Source organism: Schistocerca piceifrons, chromosome 7, assembly GCF_021461385.2.
Source record: "Schistocerca piceifrons isolate TAMUIC-IGC-003096 chromosome 7, iqSchPice1.1, whole genome shotgun sequence".
NCBI classification, from domain to species: domain Eukaryota; kingdom Metazoa; phylum Arthropoda; class Insecta; order Orthoptera; family Acrididae; genus Schistocerca; species Schistocerca piceifrons.
Genome location: NC_060144.1, coordinates 435113414 through 435123536, shown reverse-complemented (window position 1 = coordinate 435123536; position 10123 = coordinate 435113414).

Here is a 10123-nt window from a genome sequence, read left to right as displayed (position 1 = left end):
GCTCCCGGTAGGTAGCAGCAGCATGCGCCCACTTCAGTTCTAGTAAAAATGGTGTCGGGGCAACAGAAAGCAAATTGTGTTTCACCTTTTGCGCAGTGTGGGTCATTAGTAAACGTGCAGTGTGACTTTCGTAGTAGGTATGGTGTGGATCCTCCTACAGCACAGAGCATTAGACGCTGTCATGAACAGCTCCGAGAAACAGGTTGTTTGTTGATTTTCCTACTCGGGTGGTAAAGGATAGCAGCTCACTGATAGATAACTTCTTTATAGACCAAGATAAGTTTAACCAGATAAATGCTCAGCCTGTTGAAAATGGTCTTTCTGATCATGGTGCACAGCTAGTTACAATATATGACATAGCTCCATTCAGCAATACTAAACAGTCCTCCGAAGTAGTACGTTCAGTCAACGATTTAACAATTGCTAATTTCAGGGAAAGCCTACAGCAGTTAGACTGGGATGAGGTGTACCGTGAACCTGATGCCAATTTAAAATATAATTTATTTCATGACGCTTTTGTAAATGCATTTGAAAACTGCTTCCCCAAGAAAATAGTTAAATATACTCGTAAGAAACCTTGTAAGAAACCATGGCTTACTAAGGGTATAAAAATATCTTGTAACCGGAAAAGGCAAATGTATCTGACAGCAAGAAAGAGTAGTGACCCAGAAACTATCAAAAATTATAAAAACTACTGTGTTATATTAAGAAAAGTTATTAAAAAATCCAGGAGTATGTGTATCATGTCTGAAATCAGCAACTCTGATAATAAAATTAAAACAATTTGGAATATTATTAAAAGAAAAACAGGTCAACCAAGAGCAGAGGAAGACAGTATTACCATCAAATTGAATGAAAACTTTACGAACAAAAAGTCAGAAGTTGAAAATATTTTTAATAATCATTTTCTAAATGTTGTGGATATAGTAGGATCCAGGTGTTCATTAGAAGATGCTAGGCTGTTAATGGAAGAGGCCATACCTATGCAATTTGATACAATTGAAATCTCACCCACTTCTCCCTCTGAAATTAGGAAAATAATAAACTTGCTTAAAAGCAAAAGCTCACATGGAATTGATGGCATTTCCAGCAAAATACTAAAAGCTTGTTCTCAACAGATAAGTAAGATTCTCAGCCACCTGTGTAATAGCTCTCTGGAACAGGGCATTTTCCCTGACAGACTGAAATATGCTATTGTTATAGCTTTGCATAAAAAGGGGGATAGATCTGATGTCAACAATTACCGTCCAATCTCCCTTCTAACAGCTTTATCCAAAATTTTTGAGAAAGTAATGTATTCAAGAGTAGCTTCACATATCTGTAAAAATGAAGTACTAACAAAATGTCAGTTTGGTTTCCAGAAAGGTTTTTCAACAGAAAATGCCATATATGCTTTCACCAGTCAAATTTTGAATGATCTGAATAACTGAACACCTCCCATTGGGATTTTTTGTGATCTCTCAAAGGCTTTTGATTGTGTAAATCATGAAATTCTGCTAGACAAGCTCAAGTATTGTGGCATGAGTGGGACAGTGCACAAATGGTTTTATTCGTACCTAACTGGAAGAGTGCAGAAAGTTGAAATAAGTAGTTCTCGTAACATGCAAAGATCAGCACATTCCTCAAACTGGGGAACTATCAAGAATGGGGTTCCACAAGGGTCAGTCTTGGGTCCTTTGTTGTTCTTATTATATATTAATGACCTGCCATTCTATATTCATGAAGAGGCAAAGTTAGTTCTCTTTGCTGATGGTACAAGTATAGTAATCACACCTGAGAAACAAGAATTAACTGATGAAATTGTCAATACTGTCTTTCAGAAAATTACTAAGTGGTTCCTTGTAAACGGACTCTCACTGAATTTTGATAAGACACAGTACATACAGTTCCGTACAGTGAATGGTATGACGCCATTAATAAATATAGACCTTAATCAGAAGCATATAGCTAAGGTAGAATATTCCAAATTTTTAGGTATGTCCATTGATGAGAGATTAAATTGGAAGAAACACATTGATGATCTGCTGAAACGTTTGAGTTCAGCTACTTATGCAATAAGGGTCATTGCAAATTTTGGTGATAAAAATCTTAGTAAATTAGCTTACTACGCCTATTTTCACTCATTGCTTTCATATGGCATCATATTTTGGGGTAATTCATCACTGAGGAATAAAGTATTTATTGCACAGAAGCGTGTAATCAGAATAATAGCTGGAGTCCACCCAAGATCATCCTGCAGACATTTATTTAAGGATCTAGGGATATTCACAGTAGCTTCTCAGTATATATACTCTCTTATGAAATTTGTTATTAACAACCAAACCCAATTCAAAAGTAATAGCAGTGTGCATAACTACAATACTAGGAGAAAGGACGATCTTCACTATTCGAGATTAAATCTAACTTTGGCACAGAAAGGGGTGAATTATACTGGCACTAAAGTCTTTGGTCACTTACCAAATAGTATCAAAAGTCTGACAGATAACCAACAAGTATTTAAGAAGAAATTAAAAGAATTTCTGAATGACAACTCCTTCTACTCCGTAGAGGAATTTTTAGATATAAATTAAGAAAAAAAATATAAAAAAAATAAAAAACACAAAAAAAATAAAATTGTTATATTAACTTAAGTATGTTGTTAAATTAACCTAATTATGTCATGTATTGGAAAATTCGACTCGTTCCACATCATTACGAAATATCGTATTCATGATCCATGGAACTAGTATTAATCTAATCTAATCTGTGTAAAGGAAAATCGCCTGGCCGTCCCCGAGTGTCTGATACAGACTTCGAACACATCCGCCATAGATTCACAAGGAGTCCGCAGAAATCCGTCCGCCGTGCAGCTCGACAGCCCAACATGTCCCCGATGTCGGTCTGGCGTGTGTTGCGTCGACATTTGCACATGAAACCACACAAAACTCAGCTACTGCAAGCTCTTCGTGAACGTGACAAACATCAACCTGTGGAGTTCTGTAATTTCGTTCTTGGCAAGGAGGAGGACAACAGTTTTCTTCCGATTATCGTTTAGGCAACATTCCATTTAAATGGAAAGGTGAACGGTTCAAAATGGTTCAAATGGCTCTGAGCACTATGGAACTCAACTGCTGAGGTCATCAGTCCCGTAGAACTTACAACTACTTAAACCTAACTAACCTAAGGACATCACACACACCCCTGCCCGAGGCAGGATTCGAAACTGCGACTGTAGCGGTCGCACGGTTCCAGACTGTAGCGCCTAGAACCGCTTGGCCAAGGGTGAACGGTCATAATGTGAGAATGTGGGGTATGGAACAACCACATGTACTTGTACAACATGACAGGGACTCTCCAAAATTTACCGGACGGGGTGGGCGAGCGGTTCTAGGTGCTACAGTCTGGAACCGCGCGACCGCTACGGTCGCAGGTTCGAATCCTGTCTCCGGCATGGATGCGTATGGTATCCTTAGGTTGGTTAGGTTTAAGTAGTTCTAAGTTCTAGGGGACTGATGACCTCAGAAGTTAAGTCCCATAGTGCTCAGAACCATTTCTCCAAAATTTAATGTGTTTTGTGCAGTTTTACAGGAAAGGCTTTTGATCTGTTTTTCTGTGCCGAGAACACTGTTACAGGAAGCACATATCTCGATGTGCTTGAGAAGTTTCTTTTCCCACAGTTAGAGACTGATTCGAAAGACTTCATTTAGCAACAGAATGGTGCACCACCACAATGGGATCTGGATTACTAAACGATGGATCAGTCGCACTTACCCAAATGACATAGCCTTACACTGCTGGACTCCAAGGTCACTGGACCTGACTGTATGTGATTATTTCCTGTGGCGGTTTGTAAAAGACTCTGTTTATGTGCCTCCAATGCCAACAACGATGAATGAACTGACACATCGAACAACAGCAGCTGTGGAAGCTGTAACCCAAGACATGCTTGCTGCAGTGTGGTAATGATGTGAATAACGCATTGACATATGCCGTGTATCTCAAGGGAGCATATTGAACACCTATGAAAGGTATGAAAAAAAAAGCTATTTGAGTTTCCCGTTCACCAAGAAACAAAATTCATTGTGTGTGTTTATTAGTTTCAAAAATATAGACGTGCCAAATCGGACTTTTCACGGCACGAGGTATGCTGCGATTGTAAAGCTATGTTTACAGTGGCACCAATGGTCGTCAGACGCCGTCGCCAGAAGTCATCTGAAGACATAGGACGACAGCTTGGTCACGGTGCGTCCCGACTCATTTGTCGGTTTTTGCCGCTATGTAGTTTCGTTACATTAGTCTAGAATCTATTCTACTTATGAAGTAGGTTACATTTTAACCTCCAAGGTCGGGATGCACGCCATGACGTCTTTGTACTTGGAGACGAGTGCTGCATTGCGGCGTCTACTACCAAAAAGATGCCAGATGAACTATATCTGTCTCGGAAAGAACAGGTGAAGTGTTGAGCACTCTGTCATCAGTTATCGGAATTAACAGACAAGTTTTACGAAATACCCGTGCACTGCGAAAATATGTAGTATCAGTGATACACCGCACTATGGATATCTCCAAAACACATTGTTCAGCGTATGGTTCATTATGCCACAGTTCATTATGCTAGAGTGGCGACTTCGATGTATAAAGGTTTTGCCAAAGAGGTTATCAGCACATAATGGGAAATTTACTTGGTGAAAATAATGTTTCTATTACATGACGAATTGAAGAAAAGTGTGTGTTAGCAAAAGCAAATATTATGTAACTAATGAAATGTAGATTTGTGGTTTCACAGCACCTCACTTTATTCTAAAAACGGTGAATATTAATGCAATACTACCAGTAGGTATATTTAGATAATCAGATTCTAGTACTGGAAACTTCACTACCCTTTAAATGCTTGCTCAGTGAATTTTGGAAAGGACGCAACAAGATTTCTGGTGGCAGTATTATTTCAGACTGAGTGTAGCTTTTAATAAAGAAAAACAACTATATTACAGTATCTTTTCGGGGCACTTGCACGGAGCACAGCTCCAAAATTCGGTATAGCGGTATAGAATAAATTCAAAATTTCGTAGTATTTGCGGTGCAAGAGCGAAAATATTACCTTTTAAATTAGTATTTAGGTCATCGTAAACAGCATCCAACATAGCATACAAAAACTTTGAAAATGCTCTCTTCAGAACGCAGCGTACCCCTAATTACTGGAATGGTGTAATCACCAGATGTCAAATATCACCACTTCTAGTTTTACTTGAGCGAGAATTGCATCTTTAATGTGAGTATTGGATTTTTTTAACAGAGCTCAAATCACACCTCTACAAGCACTCGAAATCTACTCGTATTTTGCTTAATTTATTTCAAGTTGTGCAGACATATACGTCAATTAACCGACAATGACTACCATTCAGCAGACGTGTGAAAGACAAACAGAAAGATTAAAACTGTGTGCCGGACCAGACTTGGGACCCGGGTCCCGAGTTCGAGTCTCGGTCCGGCACGCAGTTTTAATCTGCCAGGAAGTTTCATATCAGCGCACCCTCCGCTACAGAGCGAAAATCTCATTCTGGGGACAAACAGAAAGTTTGCGATAAGATACTATGGACACCTATAGCACAGTAAAATGGAAACACATACGTACACCAAATATGTGAACCACTTCATGTAACAAAATAACGAGCCTACTGGCATAAAAATGCCAGTAAGCAATAATAATAATTTGCAGACAGCCGATTTCCACCTACCACAACCCAAAGAGATCCACTACACTAACTTTAATCACACAATGAAGAGCCAAAGAAACTGGTACACATGCCTAATATCGTGTAGGGCCCCAGCGATCACCCAGAAGTGCCCCAACAAGACGTGGAATGGACTCGAATAATGTCTGACGCACTACTGGAGGGAATTGACGCCATGAATCCTGCAGGGCTGTCCACAGATCTGTAAGAGTACGAAAGGCGGAAATCTCTCCTGAACAGCACTTTGCAAGGCATCCCAGATATGCTCAATAACGTTCATGTCCGGGAGAGGGGGGGGGGGGGGGGTTGGTGGCCAGCGGAAGTGTTTAAACTCAGAAGAATGTTCCTGGAACCACTCTGTAGCAATTCTGGGCGTGTGCGGTATCGCATTATCCTGATGGAATTGCCCAAGTCCGTCGGAATGCACAATCGGCATGAATGGATGTAGGTGATCAGACAGGATGCTTACGTACCCGTCATCTGTCAGAGTTTTATCTAGACGTACCAGCGGTCCCATATCATTCCAACTGCACACGCCTCACACCATTACAGAGCCTCCGCCAGCTTGAACAGTCCCCTGCTGACATGGTAGGGTCCATGGATCCATGAGGTTATCTCCATACCCGTACACGTCCATCCGCTCGAGACAATTTGAAACGAGACTCGTCCGATCAGGCAGCATGTTCCCAGCCATCAACAGTCCAATGTCGGTGTTGACGGGCCCAGGCGAGGCGTAAAGCTTTGTGTCGTGCAGTCATCAAGGGTACACGAGTGGTCCTTCGGCTCCGAAATGCCATATCGGCGATGTGTCGTTGAATGGTTCGCACGCTGACGCTTGTTGATGGCCCAGTACTGAAATCTGCAGCAGTTTGTGGAGGGGCTGCATTTCTGTCACGTTGAACGATTCTCTTCAGTCGTCGTTGGCTCCGATCTTGCAGGATCTTTCTCCAACGGCAGCGATGTCGGAAATCTGATGTTTTACAGGATTCCTGTTATTCACGGTACGCTCGTGAAATGGTCGTATGGGAAAAACCCCCTCCATCGGTATCTCGGACATTATGTGTCCCATCGCTCGTGAGCCGACTATAACACCACGTTCAAACTCTTTTAAATCTTGATAACCTGCCATTATTGTAGCAGCAGTTACCGTTCAACAACTGCGCCAGACACTTGTCTTATATAGGCGTTGCCTGTAGCGCCGTATTTTGCCCGTTTACATACTATTTTAATATCTATGCCTATACCAGTTTCTTTGGTGCTTTATTGTAAGATACACCATCCTTGTCGCTTGAACAAATTATTTGTCGAGGTTATAATGTACACCTAAAACTTTCGATAAAGATTTTGCCTACTTGTGGTTTCCAATAAACCTGCAATTTCAGTCCATATATTCCGAACTATATCCCGAGTGTGACATTTGTCATCCTCAGGATGACGCGAACTAGACGTTTGACTAAACGTATCAATTTCTCACAGTCCGTCTTTCGTGTCGTGTCAACTATTATGACAGAAAAAATCAAACTCATTTGAATTTCACCGATTCGCTAACGATGGCTGTTCGTGCAGGTCGAGACGTGGACAGGGACTGCAGTATTGTCGATTCCAAGCTACAGTTGCGTTACATGTAAACAAAATGCTTCGCTTTTGAAGAAAGAAAGTATCCTGCAAACTCTGTCTCTCGCTTGCTTGTAGAAATTTTTGCTTACCACCACCATCAGTGATGACAAATGGCGACAAATGGAATAAAATTCACTAAATAACTCGGACTGGGTTTGACAATCACAAGAGAACGCTCAGAACACTACTGAATGCTCACTGCCTGTAGAAAAAGTGTGACGTAGGTGCACAGATGACTCCTAAACTCGGCTGCTATCGTTCACGACTCCAACTATAGCACACTGGCTGCTGCAGGGGTAGGAGAGGTGGGAGAAACAAACCCACTTCCTCCTTGTAGGACAAGAAGCACTACGCAATCTTCATCACGTTCATAATGTCTAGTACAGTGCTTCACTTCCACGGCGTACTATCTGATCAAAAGTATCTGGACATCTTTTAGGGGACATTAATATGCCTTTATGCCGGCTTGATATCCGCTGGGAACCTTTTAAATTAGGTGTGTGAATGTTTGTGGATGGATGACAATCCATTCTTCCTCAACAGTCAAAACCAGACAAGGTAAAGATGTTGGATGCTAGTGTCTGGAGCGAAGTCGACAATCTGACTCATCACAAAAGTCTTCCATTTGGTCCAGGTCGAGACACTGGGCAGGCCCGCACATGTCAGGCATGTTATCGTCCTCAAACCACTGTCTCAAAGGTCCTGCTCTCTGACAGGCTCCATTGTCACTCAATACAAAAACAATCGCAATCTCCGATCTGTTCCTCTACTGTACGCAGTACTCAATGCTGTAAAATGTGTTAATATCCTTCGACATTTAGTGTTTTCTTAAACACAATAAGGGGATCAGACGCTTACCATGAGGAACACTTCCATACCTCATCTGTCGGCACTACACAAGATGGCTGCTAGCATGGTATTTTTCTAAACAAAACCTCCTACCGGATTTCCGCAGGATATGTGGAGATTCATCACTTCAATTGACTCGTTTCCAGCTACTCACTGTCCAATGGCGTCGCCCTTAACACCTCTTCAGGCATCCCTTCGCATTGAGTACAGAAAAGTGTGGCTTATGAAGGACTGCTCGTCTATTGCAGCCTACTCTCTTTAACTCCCTACGTGCATTCATTGAGCTACCTGGACTGCTGGTAACGTTTGAGAACTCACGAGTGATCCCCATTGGTGCATTGGTGAATCCGCAGGTCGTGGTCTAGGGGCTAGCTAGCGTTGCTGCCTCTTGATCAGGGGGTCCCGGGTTCGATTCCCGATCGGGTCGGGGATTTTCTCCACCATAGGACTGGGTGTTTGTGTTGTCCTCATCCTTTCATCATTCATGAAAGTGCCGAGACTGGACAGTGAAAAGATTTGGAATTTTTACGGGCGCTACAACCAAGCAGTTGAGTGCTCCACGAACCAGATATCATCATCACATATTGCTGATTACACGTGAAGTTTTACGGCCATGCTCTGCAATGCTCGCCGGCACTGTCAGTCTATACATTAAGTCTGCAGGGTTTGTCTGTGGTTCTTCCTTCGCGTTTCCACTTCACATTCACAACAGTAACAGTTGACCCGGGCAGATTTAGAAGGAGCTACACGTCCCTGATGGATGTGTGATGGCCAATGACTAGTCCTCATTCGTAGCCATTGCACCCTCTGGATCGACCCATTCTGCCGTTACCGGCCCTCTACTGTCAACACAATACTCCCGGCCTCCTCTTACACTGGCGAGTCCGCCTCTTGTTATCTCTAGCGGTCATTTCAACATTACCTATGTGTATCTGCATACTTCTGGTCAGTTAGTGTATTGTTTCCTAATAACGTAGGTGTTGAGCAGAACGAATCTACACTCATGCTCATAAATTAAGGATCATGCTGATACATGGTGAAACAACGCTCTGGTGGGTGGTTTGAGGGTTTAAATCACCTTGGGGTATCACCATTCTGTACATATGACCTGCGGTCGTCGCACGGTGGCGCTGGAAGCAGTCCACATATGCAGAGGTGTGTTGGTGCGTGTCAGAGTAAGGTGCAGCGAGTAAGTGTGCAGATGTTTTCAGACGTGCTAATGGTGTCTGTGTGTTGAAAACGGCTCAAAAACACATATTGATAATGTTATGAGGAGTAGAGTACTAGGACGACTGGAGGCTGGTCAAACACAGCAGGTCGTAGCATGAACTCTCCATGTGCGACAAAGTGTGATCTCAAGATTATGGCAACGATTCCAGCAGACAGGAAACGTGTCCATGCGCTACAGTATGCGACGTTCACAGTGTACAACATCACAAGAAGATCGATATCTCACCATCAGTGCCCGCAGACGGCCACGGAGTACTGCAAGTAGCCTTGCTCGGGAGCTTACCGCAGCCACTGGAACAGTTGTCTCCAGACACAAAGTCTACAGAGGACTGAACAGACGTGGTTTATTCGCCTGGAGACCTGCAAGGTGCATTCCACAGAGCCCTGGTCACAGGAGAGCCCGTAAAACCTGATGTCAAGAACACAGTACATGGTCATTGGACAGTGGTCTCAGGCTATGTTCACGGACGAGTCCAGGTATAGTCTGAACAGCGATTCTCGCCGGGTTTTATTCTGGCGTGAAGCAGGAACCAGATACAAACCCATTAATGTCCTTGAAAGGGACCTGTATGGAGGTCGTGGTTTGATGGTGTGGAGTGGGATTATGATTGGTGCACGTATACCCCTGCATGTTTTTGACAAAGGAACTGTAATAGGTCAGGTGTATCGGGACCTCATTTTGCACCAGTATGTCCGCCTTTTCATGGGAGCAGTGC